Here is a 14690-nt window from a genome sequence, read left to right on the forward strand (position 1 = left end):
CTCCAAACATAGACATCTCAAATTCTTTCTTCATCTAATTTGCAAAATCCTTACATAAAGCATCTTGACCTTCAAATATGATATCATCAACAAATATTTCAGATAACAAAATACCTTTGTCTTTCTTTGTCTTCATGTATAGATTACTATTATCATCAGTCCTTTCAAATCCAATCTTCACAAGATAATTATGAAGTCTCTCATACCATGATCTTGGTGCTTGTTTCAAACCATATAGAGCCTTGTGTAGTCTACATACCATGTTCTTATTGTTAACATTAACAAAACCTTCTGGTTATTCTATGTAAACTTCTTCCTCTAATATACCATTCAGAAATGTAGATTTAACATCCATTTGATAAACTTTGAAACTTTTGTATGCAGCATAAGCAAGTAGAGTTCTTACTCCTTCCAATCTAGCAACAAGGGCAAATGTCTCTCTATAGTCAATTCCCTCTTCTTGTGCATATCCCTTGCAAACTATGATCCAGTGGATTTTTAAGTGAAAATTGAAGTGTCTCATTTCTCTCCAGAATCTGCACCATTAGAAAGATCTCAGCATCTTGATTCCAACACAACTTGAATGGACAAAAATGGAGTCTGAATATAGAAGTTATGCTCAGTCAAAGTTTTGGTCAACAAGTAGACCAAAGCGCTACATAAGGGGCAAAATCAAACCATCTCAAAAGTGGTCAACAATAGATTTCAAAATGAAGAGCCCGATGAGAGCTTTCCAACGGCGTTCGTTTCGTCAAAAATGGACTTCATATGTGAAAGTTATGGCCGTTTGAATTTTTGAGGCAAAATGTAATAGTGATGATGTCATCATGATATCAACAGCTCAAGTGATGACACATGTCAAAAATATGAGCAAATAAAATAGTGCCACATGGCACCTCAAGCTCAAATTTGGTGGTTTGAAAATTTGTTGAAGAGGTTTGAACCTTCAACCTCTCATTCCCTACTTTCCCTCCTTTCCACTAGACCACGTGGAGCATCTAACAACTTTATAATGGATTTGTCATTTAACCTATGGATGGTACCAAAGCACTTGATGAGGTTTGAACCCATCGTAGACACCTAAAAACCTTTAGAAAATAAAGTATTTTTATTTTTTGAAAAAGTTCTGATGACATCATCATTTATTAATTAATTATTTATTTAATTTATTTATTTATTTTTATGTCATTAAATCCTTTTATCTTAATTAAAAATATTTAATTAAGGAATCCCTCCCAAAAATGTTTAAATCTTATTTAAACATTATTTCCTTATTTATTAATTATTTAATTAATAAATTGACCAAAAAATTCAAAATAAATAAAAAAATTATTTTTTGCCCAAAACTTGGCCAATTTCCTTAAGACCACTAACCTCTTCCAAAATCTTCTAATCCTTCTTTAATTTTGATTAAAGGCTAATCCTATCCTTTCCTACCCCTAATCCCAACTCAAAATATTTAATTAAGATTAAATATTAATCCTCATGTTTATTAAAAAAGTTTTAATAAATATCTCCTCAACCTAAACCCTTGAAATAGATAAAACTTTATTTATTTCCTAAAAATCTAATTTATCCTCATCCTAAGAAGTTCTAGACTCTTTTAGAAAGTCTTCATCCTCATCCTAGGAAGTGCTAGACTATTCTAAAAAGTCTTTATCCTCATCCAAAGTCTAGACTCTTCTAGAAGATGTCTTTAAACCTAATCCTAATCCCCTCCTAACCTTGTCACATTCCCTAAAAATGGGTTAAGACTTGCTAACTCAAGCCAAAGTTAACAAATATCTCCTCCTTCACCCACCCTCATTAATTGCAATCCACTTGCCATCCACTTGCCTAGTCCTAAGCCATCTCTAACCCTTCCTCTAATCATTTTTACAACCCTAAGCAAGCTTAAAACCCCCCTAAACCCTCAAATTTGAATTTCATGGTATCTCTCACAAATATCCTCAACCACAAAACTTTATAAAGCCCACAAAGTCATAAATGTTCTTACAAAGCACTTATGAAGGGTCTTTATGAAAATTTTATCTCTTGAGCCTCCTTTGTTGACTCATCCTTGCCCTTTCCTCCATCCTCTCACCCTGTGACATGTGTCACTCCTTGATTGGCTGTAAGGAAGCACAATCCATGTGCTCTCCTCTCATGCAATCTGAGCCCTCCATAAGCTTTTTCTCATCCTTGCATCTTAGCCCTCAATCCCTCAAGCCTGGTTCCTATAAATTGGATCCTTCCCCTTTGCAAAATAACACAATCCATGAAGTAAAGTCATAATGCCATTTTGAGAAGCCATTTTACATCAAAACCATACACTCACACCCAAATTCCAACTCCATTTGAAGCCCTTTTTGAAGCATAAAGCTTGAGCATACATCCTATCTATTTAGACAAAGCTACTCAACAAGAGAGCTTCTCATTGAGAGAGCCCATTAATGGCTCATATTCTCAATTGAGAGCTCATCTTAGTCTATCTTGAAGTTTATGAATTTTGTTTAGTTTGTAGAAGCTTTATTTAAATTTGGTTTCTATTAGCATACTAACATTACTCATATACATTTTGGCACGCCCGGTGGGACCCCGCATGGGTCATCTTCATTAGCTTTTTAAGTCAAGTTTTGTATATCATTTGCTAATTTTGGCTAATTTTGCTTGCTTTTGTGATTGGTAGGATTGTATAAATTGGTTTTGTAGGTCCACATGAGCATGAAGAAGACAAAGGAACTCATAGTCTATCTCATAGTATTTGCAGATTTTTCAAGCTTATAGGTGGACAAAGCACTTAGAATTCTTCTTCCTCTTCTTGTCGATATTCTTCTTATTCCATCTACTTCTTCTTCTTCTTCTTCTTGTGGGAGATCTTTGCCATTTTTTTTGAAGGAAGCAAAATCATACACACTTCTTTTTAGTGCTTAAAATGAACCTCTAAATCATACTTAAATCCATTAAAAAATTAAAAATTTGCAAAAAAGAAAAAAAAATTTAACAAGTGAAATTAAACCAATCTAATCATTTGCATCCTTGCAACATCAAGGCTTTAGATGCATTCATGCAAAGTTAGGAACACTTCATTTTTGGGAATTTAAAAAGAACTTCAAGTTTCCATTTCAAAAGGTTCAAAATCAACACTAAGTGCACACTAAAATCTAAATCAAACTCAAAGCATCAATCAAGGATAAAATGAACCTCATTTGCAAATATTTTAAAGTTCTTTTAAAAATCTCATGAAAATTAAGAGTCCTAAATGGTTGCCAAAAATTGTCCTAAAAGTTTTGTTATTTGTTCCAAACAAATGTTTTGTTGCAAAATCTTGAATGTTCTTAGGTTTTCCATGCATCAAAACAATCTAGGAATATCATTTTTTGGGCTTAAAACATGCAAACTAGAACACAAAATCTTGAATGAAAAGCAAAGTCCAAAGAGTCATTTTCATTTTTGAGTCCAAAAACAATCTTGAATGATCTAAGGTTAAAACAAAGCACTTCAAAGTTCTTAAAACAATACACAAAATCTCAATCTTGAATGCTCAAAGGAAAAAAAAAAACTTGAATGTTTAATCACTTGTCTTTAAATGCATGTTGCTAAACACACTCTTGAATGCCATGGATTAAAATCAAATTTTCCTTGAATGCATGATTAAAACAACAAATCCAATCTTGAATGCCAAGGATCAATTAACCATTGCAATATCAAACACTTCATTTGGAGCTTTTAAAATTGAACAAAACAAATCTCTTTTTCACATGCAATTTAGGCGAAGTTTGATTTTTGGACATTTAAGAAACTTCGTTAAGTTAAACACAAATTTGCAAAAATCAATTTGAGTAGTTCTTTGGACTCACCTCTTTTCTAATCACCCATCAATTCAACCATTGGTTGCAATCTCAGCACCATTTATGGGGATGGGTCTACTTGAAAAAGGTGTTAAATGTTCCACAATCTAACTCACTCACTTGGTCTTTGAACGTTTGCTTTAACTTTATCAAAAAATTTAAATGACCAAAACTCTAGATTAAATCGATCACACTTCAATTTTGGGCACTAAAATTGAACAACTATTGATGTTGAGGGCATCCGAGCACGCGCTTGACAAATCGAGTCTCACACATCTTTGCATTGGGCTTAAAACCAAATCACACCAACTCTTGAATGTTTTAAAAGGAAATTAATCAATACTTGACGTAGAGGGCCTCTGGGTGCGCGAGTTTGCTTTTGTTGACCCTAACTCTTCTTCTTGTTTGCATTCTTCGATCGATTTACTTTTGTTGGCACTTCAAGTTGGAATTGAACATTGTCTCTTAAACATGAGTGCTTGCAAAGTCTAGATCAGAAAGCTTAAGCATCAGTTGGTAAAAGAACAAGTGTGTTTTTTAGCCCAAGATCATCCAAGTCTTCTCTCCCCTTGTCGTCTTTCGAGGCCATCTTGGGTGCATAAGATTAGGATCCAAAATCTTGTCTTAGCTTTTTAGGAAGCCTGCGTGGGGATTTCATCACCCCTTGGGACGACCTCAACTCCAGCATTTCGGCGAAGTATAAAGATCGGGAGGTGAATCCAAAGACACCTCTCTTGGGATCAAAATTTTGTCACTCAGGCTAAGCCTCAAGGAACTTTATACCCTTGAAAAGTGAAAGAGGAGAAGTGGGTTACCACTCCTCTCGGCTGTGTGACATTTTTTTGGTTTCATCTACGGATTTGGGCCTCATGTACCTTGCATATATCGAGGACTCCCTAGCTATAAAAAATTTCATCCTTGTAGAAAGCTTCCTAGGATGTTGGTGTGTTTGACGTGCTTGCTCCAAAATTTTGTTTGCTTCTTTTTTCATAGCTTTTGAACGAATGTTTACCAACTTTGGTCAAAATTCCAAAAAAGCAGAAATCTCCCAGCTCAAGGTATACTTAGCGTAGTCACTGCCTCTTCAAAAAATCATCCAAGATCCCCCGCTGCAATCGAATCTATCTAGTTCCTTGCTTTAGAACAATCCCAAATCCAAAGTCTCTCCAAATCATCCCCCCTAGCGAGCTAGCAACCCAATCCAAAATCACCCAAGCCTTTAAGGAATTGTTGTTACTCTGCTAGAATTTGCTATCCAATCTATCCTACCAATCAACCAATCTCACCAAGGTTATCCCTCTGACAGAGCATTGTCTAGGGTAATCTAGCTTTGTCACTTGCATCCCTCATCACCTTGAGCTAAAGGTTGGGATCCACAAGTGGTCAATCTCGTGTCATGCCCATAGGATCATTAGTCTATCTTCAAGTTGACACAGCCACCACCAAATCCAACACATAGGAAAGCAAAACTCTCACCTTTTGACAGCATGCCCTTGAAGTCTTCCATCCACAGGAAAGCCAAAAATCTCCAGCCAATCCTCCTTAGGTCTGTCATGCAGCTTTGACTCTCCCTAGGAAATCTTTCATCAGCCAATCCAAAATCTGTGCTTAATCCAAATCCAACCATGAGCATCTGTGTTCATCCATATGCAAGACCCCATCCCCATCAAACTCATCATCAAAGCATGAAGTACCAATCCTATCATGATGTGTTTGGTCGCATTGTCCTTGCTCCCACCACCTCCTATTCCAATGATGATGAAAATCTTGTTGACTATGATGAGTATATTGAAAGCCTTAGAAACATTCCCCCAAGCATCCCCCAAAATCCAAGAGTTATTCGAAACTATCTAGTCATGCCATCTGATATTCCAGCTTCCCCTCCATCACCCCATCAACCAAGCTTCCAATCTTCCACCCCCATCACACTAGCTATTCCTATCAATCCACCACCTCCACCTCTGACACATGAGTCTCCAAGGAATCTCCTAGAGGAAATACAAGAAAAGCTGCCTCCAACAGTCAATAAGCCATGTCATCTAATCCAACCATGTGAAGTAGGCAGTGATGAAGCTTCCCCATCTATAATATCACCCCCATCTCCCATAGCTATCATCCCCATACCATCCATCAAATTGCTTAAAATCCTTCCACTTCCTGCAAGCATCAAATTCCCACCACCCATCAAATCACTCCAAATCCCATCCACATCTCCTCCTCCAAGCATTATCCAAATCCCATATAATGAACCTCATGCATCCACTCCCATCCATTCCTGTCAAGATCTTGTCCAAAAGCATGTAGAAATATCCTCTGATAGAACAGCAGATCTCACCATCTCACTTATTCCCCTACATGATCCACTTTTACCATCCCCTCCATATCTAAATCCTACCATCTTACTTACTCCATCTCAAGATCCCTTTCCCTCAGCCCACCCAACTCAAGATCCTATCCTCCCATCTCCTTTGCTTCATGATCATACATCTCCCATAATCCATGATGATAGATCCATCGAAAAAGAACTAATTATCATATCCGAAGCTCTAACTCCTTCAACTAGTAATGGACTCACATCTTGTGTTCCAAATAATGAACATCATATTGAAAAAAGAAATGAAAATGTATTTCTAGATGTTGGTATCCCTGCTGTTCCTGCATGGTCCCAAGTCCTTCCATCTCCACCCCAAAGTTCCCATCCATCTTATTCCCCATCTATTTTGGGCCCTCATCCTACTCCTTATCTCCAACCCTCCATTTTGGGTCCATATATCCCTTATCTAAATCCCACACCCTTTCCATCCATTTTGGGTCCTTACATACCTAATATGAATCCTTTATCCCCTCCATCTATTTTGGGACCTACACCTTCCCCATTTCCATCTATTTTGGGCCCATATCCTTCCTTCCCTCCATCCATTTTGTGCAATTATATCCATCCATATCCTATGTTCCAATCTATCCTTCCATCCCCTCAAATCCTCCAGCTAGATGATCAAAGGCACTCACCCTTGAATCCCTTCCAACCTTTAAACCCTATCACTCCATCAATTATCCCTCCATCTCCTCCATGCTCTTGTTCCCATCCCATGGCTAATAGAAGCATATTGGATGCTAAAATACAAAAGCATAAATCCAAAAATCCACAAAAATCCAAGTCTCAACATGTCCCTTCTAAAATACATGTTCAAAACAAGAAACATTTAATCCCAATCAATGAAAAAGTCAAGAGGCCACAAAAGCCCAAGCTAAAAAAGTCAAAAATCATGTGGATACCCAAGATGCTCATAAAAGAGATGCATCTCAAAGAAAAATCTCAATTGGCGTCCATTCATGCTACTCAAAAAGCCTCATCCATCCATCCTTCATCCAAATCCCCATATAAGCATCCTTCATCCCCCCAATCCACTTTTAGTCCATATGCTTCTTATCCTAAATTTCCCATCCTCCATCTTCCAACTCTACTTTTAGTCTTTATCTTTCTCTTCCTCCATTTTCTCCTCAACCTCACTCAAAACCATCTTTCCCACTACTTTATCACCTCTCAAGGTGTGTGCCAATGATGATCTTTCCATTTTCCTCATCCATTTACCCACAAGCCTTATGTCTTCGCATCCATTATCTGTCAAACTCCCACCCACCATTCCACTTGTTCAATCCAATCCTTTTTCATCCATCCTACCAACATCTATGAGCCAAAAATAGTTGAAGAAAGCCAAAATCATTCCAGCTAAGTCCAAAGTCAAAAAGTCAAAAAATAAAAAAATAAAAAAAAATAAAGTGTCCACTGGTGAAAACTTGGCAATTCAAGCGCCTTGGACAAGTACCATGATGAAAACTTGGCAAACAAGCATCATGCGTAATCCCGCCATCCCCAGTTTAGTCTATCACCCTCATGCTTTTGGTCATCTCTTGACATCCAACTCCATCTTCCAATCTATCCACCTATCCTCCACCCCCCATATTCCATCCACTTATCTCCTGTAGCTTCAGCCAACCATCCCAACTATCATCCATCTCCCTAGCCCCTTCAGCTTTTTCCATCCTAGCTTCAATCCTATCACATCCATCATAAGACCTCCTTCTGCATGTTATCTTTTGATTGGGGGCACTATATTCCTTGGAGATCTTGTCTTGTCAATCCTCCCTTGTCATTGGTATCTAGCTCTAGGCTATCCTCATGCAAACCCAATGTCATCTCTTTATATCCATAATAATCCTAGCTATCTACCATCCTATCCAGCCATCTCATCCTGCTCCTCTAGCTATCCTTGGTCACAAAATCTCTCATCATCATTGGATGCATCCTGCCAAATCCATATTTTTTGCTATCACCCCACCCTTAGCTTTTGCATCTTGCACAACATCGAACCATCTCGCTATCCTATCATCTTGAGCTTTTGCCTGCTTGTAACTATCTTGGTCAGCTTCAGCTTGTAAATATCTTGGTTTGTCATCTTGTACATCCTCTTTAGCTTAGTACCATTGTATCTATCTAGCTTTTGTGTCAGTTCCTCCTTGATCAGCATCTTGCACACATCGCACAACCCTTGGTTAGCTATTCCAATGCATCCTTTAGCTAGATCTCCTGTCACCAAAGTGATATCCTTCTTAGTTCAGCTTGCCAGACGCATCACCCATCCAAATCCATCAGCTTAGGTGCTCTCCGATAGATCCTTGTAGGATATAGCTTTCCTCATGTCTGATCTTGGTCCATTAGTACCTCGTCCTACCCATCTCGTTGGCAAACAATTCTCTTTTGGATTTTCACTTTCTTTCAATTTGGACTCTTCCTTATTGGGTCTTGAAATATCTTTTCCAAGAAATCTCCTTGTTCCCTCCTCAAGGTTGTCATGATCTTCCATATCATGGTATATTGCGAATGGGGCAATCAGAGCGTAAGGTCTTGATAATGTCTTTTGTTTGTTTTTCTTTTCTGCTTGTGGGTTACCCAGTGTTGGTTCCACGCTGCTTCCTTTAGGAATCATGTGTGATGCTAGGGCAATCCTTGTGTGTTTTTTTTGAGTCAGTTCGTCAATCCTCTGGACAGTTGGTGAAAAGGCCTTGATGTTCTTGGTAACCCTGGCAATTAACCAATAGTCCTATAGCAAATCTAGTGCTCAACTACATGGTGGTACTTCTCTTTGAAGTATCCCCCTGCTCAAAAAAGCTTCAATGGTTTCCCTTCATCTCCATTATCCCCCATCCATATTTAGTGTTCATCTCTCCTACCCCAGCTTATGCATCAGTATCTCTTTGAATCACTCCTCACCTTTAGCTTTACGGATCCACAATCCTAGTCTTAGGGATCCACCAATCCAAATCAATCCACCAAGCCTCATCTTTCGAGATCCACAATCCTAGTCCTAGGGATCTTCGAAACCCATCTTCCACCAATCTGGCTCTTTGAAATCCTATTGCATCAGCTTTTTAATCCCCTCATCCATCTCCCCATCCTGGATTCCTTTTATAGCGCTCCGCTCCTTCATCCTCTGCAATCCCTGAGATCTTAAGCTTGCTTCCTCTTGTGCATCTAATTCTCCTTTATCATTCTCCCATAGTGAGAGTTTGAGCTAATTCAGCCCCTTCTCTTTGCCAATCTGAGTTTCCTTGCTCATCTCGAATTCTTGTACTTTTCAAGAAACCATCGAGCCTCGCTTTCTCTCCCCGCCGCCTTCTTGAGGGGGCATCTCACAGTCCATTCTCTCCTCTTCTGCTCTAGCTTTGGGCATCTTATTTTCTTATCTTTGATGTCATGCCACTTGCGGCATCACATCAAAGAGGGGCAAAACGTAGACACCTAAAAATCTTTAGAAAATAAAGTATTTTTATTTTTTGAAAAAGTCCTGATGACATCATCATTTATTAATTATTTATTTATTTAATTAATTTATTTATTTTTATGTCATTAAATCCCTTTATCTTAATTAAAAATATTTAATTAAGGAATCCCTCCCAAAAATGTTTAAATCTTATTTAAACATTATTTCCTTATTTATTAATTATTTAATTAATAAATTGACCAAAAAATCTAAAATAAATATTAAAAAAAAAATTTGCCCAAAACTTGGCCAATTTCCTTAAGACCACTAACCTCTTCCAAAATCTTCTAATCCTTCTTTAATTTTGATTAAAGGCTAATCCTATCCTTTGCTACCCCTAATCCCAACTCAAAATATTTAATTAAGATTAAATATTAATCTTCATGTTTATTGAAAAAGTTTTAATAAATATCTCCTCAACCTAAACCCTTGAAATAAATAAAACTTTATTTATTTCATAAAAATCTAATTTATCCTCATCCTAAGAAATTCTAGACTCTTCTAGAAAGTCTTCATCCTCATCCTAGGAAGTTCTAGACTATTCTAGAAAGTCTTTATCCTCATCCAAAGTCTAGACTCTTCTAGAAGATGTCTTTAAACCTAATCCTAATCCCCTCCTAACCTTGTCACATTCCCTAAAAATGGGTTAAGACTTGCTAACTCAAGCCAAAGTTAACAAATATCTCCTCCTTCACCCACCCTCATTAATTGCAATCCACTTGCCATCCACTTGCCTAGTCTTAAGCCATCTCTAACCCTTCCTCTAATCATTTTTACAACCCTAAGCAGCTTAAAACCTCCCTAAACCCTCAAATTCGAATTTCATGGTATCTCTCACAAATATCCTCAACCACAAAACTTTATAAAGTTCACAAAGTCATAAATGTTCTTACAAAGCACTTATGAAGGGTTTTTATGAAGATTTTATCTCTTGAGCCTCCTTTGTTGACTCATCCTTGCCCTTTCCTCCATCCTCTCACCCTGTGACATGTGTCACTCCTTGATTGGTTGTAAGAAAGCACAATCCATGTGCTCTCCTCTCATGCAATCTGAGCCCTCCATAAGCTTTTTCCCATCCTTGCATCTTAGCCCTCAATCCCTCAAGCTTGTTGCCTATAAATTGGATCCTTCCCCTTTGCAAAATAACACAATCCATGAAGTAAAGTCATAATGCCATTTTGAGAAGCCATTTTACATCAAAATCATACACTCACACCCAAATTTCAACTCCATTTGAAGCCCTTTTTGAAGCATAAATCTTGAGCATACATCCTATCTATTTAGACAAAGCTACTCAACAAGAGAGCTTCTCATTGAGAGAGCCCATTAATGGCTCATATTCTCAATTGAGAGCTCATCTTAGTCTATCTTGAAGTTTATAAATTTTGTTTAGTTTGTAGAAGCTTTATTTAAATTTGGTTTCTATTAGCATACTAACATTGCTCATATACACCCATGACCTTGCGGGTATGGCAAAATTGTGATTACCACTGCGCCACGCATTGGACTTGAAGAGCATGTGGCAAAGTTTCTATTTAACTTTTGAAACAAACAAACTGCCCACTCTTCAAATAGAGCTTATTTTTTATTTTATTAATAACTAAACCCCAAAATTGTATAAATGCCAAAATGTAAAAATGGCAAAGGGGTTATTCGAAGGGGGTGTTTTGTTTTATACCCTTAATTAGTTTTGAGCCAATTTCAGCAAATTATTTTGTATAAAAAGGGGGGTAGGATGTCATTTGGAGGCAATGGGAAATTAAGGGAGACTTGGAGAGAAATTTCTCTTGGTGAAGTTTTCCAAAGGAATAGGGAGATTTTTTTTTTTAGGAGATTTTTTTAGAGCCATTTTTGTACTTCGAAGAATTGCTATGTTGTCGAAGTGCTAGAAGAAATGGTCTTAGTGCATAATTGTAATTAATTTTTGGAGATTAATCGGATCGATCATACTCTATTAGAGCCGACCCGAAGACGTAGTCACACTTGTGGCGAACTCTGAAATCAAACTTTGTTTGCACTTTCTATCTTCTTTTCTCTCAATTCTATTTCTCTTCTTAAGTTTTAATTTCATTTATGTATAAATGTATTAAGACTTCCGTTGAGTTGTGTTTTTAATTAAGCATTCAATACTACAATTAGTCTAGATCCGTCCATTAGATCAAGTGGTATTAGAGCCCAATTGACTATTATTGCAGTTGTTTTCTTGAATGCTAACAAGATCTAAGATTCAGAAGGGCGAAGGCAAGCTTGAAGAATTTAATAATGAGGTCGGGAAGTGTAGGACATTTCCAAAGATGTCTATTTCTGGAATGGAGGTTCCTGATGAGATCAGTGAGCGGGAATATTGAAAAGTATTCCTCGAGATGAAGGTTAAGGTGGACATTTTTTTTCAAGAGAGACATGAACGACAATTGAGAAAGGCAAATAAGGCTAAGAAGGAGGAGGAAGCAAAATCCTCATTAAAAGATGACAAAGCCAAAGAAGTAGGAGATGGTAGTGACCCTCCTGAACCTCCATCCCCATCTTCATCATCTTCTTCATCTTCTCCTTCTTATCCATCTTCTCCTCATTCTACTTCTTTTAATCCTTTCAAGAGTGGGTATAAGCCTAAGATCAAACTGGATGTAAAATTTGACTTGCCTAAGTATTGTGGTGAACTTAATGCTGAAAAATTGGATGATTGGATTCAACAAGTAGAAGTCTACTGTAGAGTCCAGAACCTATTAGATGATGTTGATAGGATCCAATTAGCTACTCTTTGGTTAGGAGGTACAGCTTTAACCTGGTGGGAGAATAAGACTAAGTCAGAAGTTTCACAACATGGTAGAGTCATTTTAACTTGGGCAGAGTTTGTGAATGCTCTTAAGAAGCAATTTTATCCCCTAGGACATATGCAACAATTAATGATGGACTGGCAAATGTTTAGGCAAGGGAAAGATCAAACTATTCAAGAGTACACCCATGAATTTAAGAAAAGGGCTATTGCTTTGAATGTTCCTTTGTACACCCAAGATACTTTGTTGAAGTACATAGGAGGTCTTCATTCCTACCTTAGACATTCTATTTTGGTATTGAACCCTTGTAATTTGGATGAAGTGTCTATTCAAGCTACACACTTAGAGTCAAAGGGTAAAGGATCATTTATTGATAAGTTTGATAATGATGTAAATAAATCTTCTAAGAATGTATAGATAGAGAAAGGAAAGAAGGTAGCTACAGTTAAGAAGGATGAGAAACTTTCTTACACTCATTGTGACAGGAAGGGTCATGATGAAGAACATTGTTGGAAGTTGCATCCCAAATTGAAGCCTAAGTAGGCTCAGAAATTTGATCAGAAACAGAAAGGTAAGGAGAAAGCAACAAATGTTGTTATGGATCTTGGTTCAGATTCAGATGATGAGACTATAGACGCTTAAAATCGTCCCTAAAGACTATATTAATTAATTTTAATATCGTCCGTGACATTGTAATTAATTATTAATTAATTAATTATATTGTTCACATTTCTCTACTTATTTAATTAAATTATTTTAATTAAATAAGTTCATTCTTCTAAGTATTTAAGTATAATTTAAATGCTTATAGCCTTAATGTGTTAAATTAATTTAACACATGATCCTCCACATTCCTCTTTTTAAATAAATTTTATTTATTTAAAATTCTCCACATCTTATTAATTCATCTAAACCCATGATTAAATTAAATCTCATTTAATTTAATCTTAAACCTAGTCTAGAGCCTAGCATATACCTATCACTCTCATCCTTCTAAGCCTACCCACTACTTAATCTCACTATTATCCTAAATCTCTTTCTAAACACCTTTTTAGCTCCTAAGAGTTTGCTCACACATGTGTGAGAAGCTCTTGATCCAATGAACCTTCCATTTCATTTATGACTCTTACACCTCTTACACATTTGTCCCCTACTTCTTCCCCCAAGGTTACTCACACATGTGTGAGCACACCTTGAGCCTCTCAATCATTAAAGACTCTTTTTGACTCTTGCATGGCTTGTCCTCTAGCCCATGTGTCTCCCTTGTGGCACCTATGTGGATGCCACATGGATGCCACCTCACCAAGCCCTCCCTCAAGCCTATAAATAGAGGGCTTGTCTCAAGCATTTGCATCTCCCATTTTATTTGCATTGTTACCATGTTGGTTTGAGATTTGAGTTTGCATTCATAGTTTGAGCTTTCATGGTAGTTTGAGTTTGCATTAGTAGAGTCTCATAGTGATTTTGTAGATTCATACTAACAATTTGGTAGTTGATTTAGTTTACATTATGCATTGTTAATCTAGTTTCTACATGCATTTGTAGCTTCATTTTAACTTGCATTTTTATCATAGTTTGCATATTTAGTTAGTTCTTTCATTACATATCATCTTCATCTTTGAATGCCTTCAAGAATGGCTCTCTCCATAGCCATTTCTTGAGGTGTTCTTCATCTTATTTAGTCTAGATTCATACCTTACTTGCATACACACTTGCACTCACTCACTCAAGAAATTCATTTATTGTTGTGTTTGGGAGAGCACATCAAACACCCCCCCCCCCCCCCCCCCATCTTAACACACCAACAAGGCCTCTTATGAGTGTCATTGTTGAGCTGTAGAGGTGGCTAAAAAGTTAGATTTGTAGGTTGCTTAGGGTTGCAAAACTCAAGCAAGCATTAGTTGGTATTTTGTTCTTTTCATTTTGATAAGTCTTTAATGCAATTTCAAAATTTTAAACTAGTGTTTGTTTGTTAACCCATGCTTCTTGCAGGTCTCATTTTCTAGCACACATTTTGGCACGTCCGGTGGGACCCACGTCCCTGGTTTCATTTCAAAAATCTGCAAATAATCATGTTTCAGTCGTAAAACATTGCATTGTCGTCTCTGAAGGTCGTAGCATCATCTCTGATTGTCGTCTGTGCATACTAACATCTCCGTAGACTAGCGTCTTTGCCTTCTAGCATCTCCATAATGATTCAAAATATTCTTTCTTTTCCGCCCAAACCATCCTGTCATCTTTTTTTTTAGTCTGTCGTCTCTGAT

Source organism: Cupressus sempervirens, chromosome 7 (assembly GCF_028749045.1).
Source record: "Cupressus sempervirens isolate cs-2001-9-10 chromosome 7, ASM2874904v1, whole genome shotgun sequence".
Lineage (NCBI taxonomy): Eukaryota > Viridiplantae > Streptophyta > Pinopsida > Cupressales > Cupressaceae > Cupressus > Cupressus sempervirens.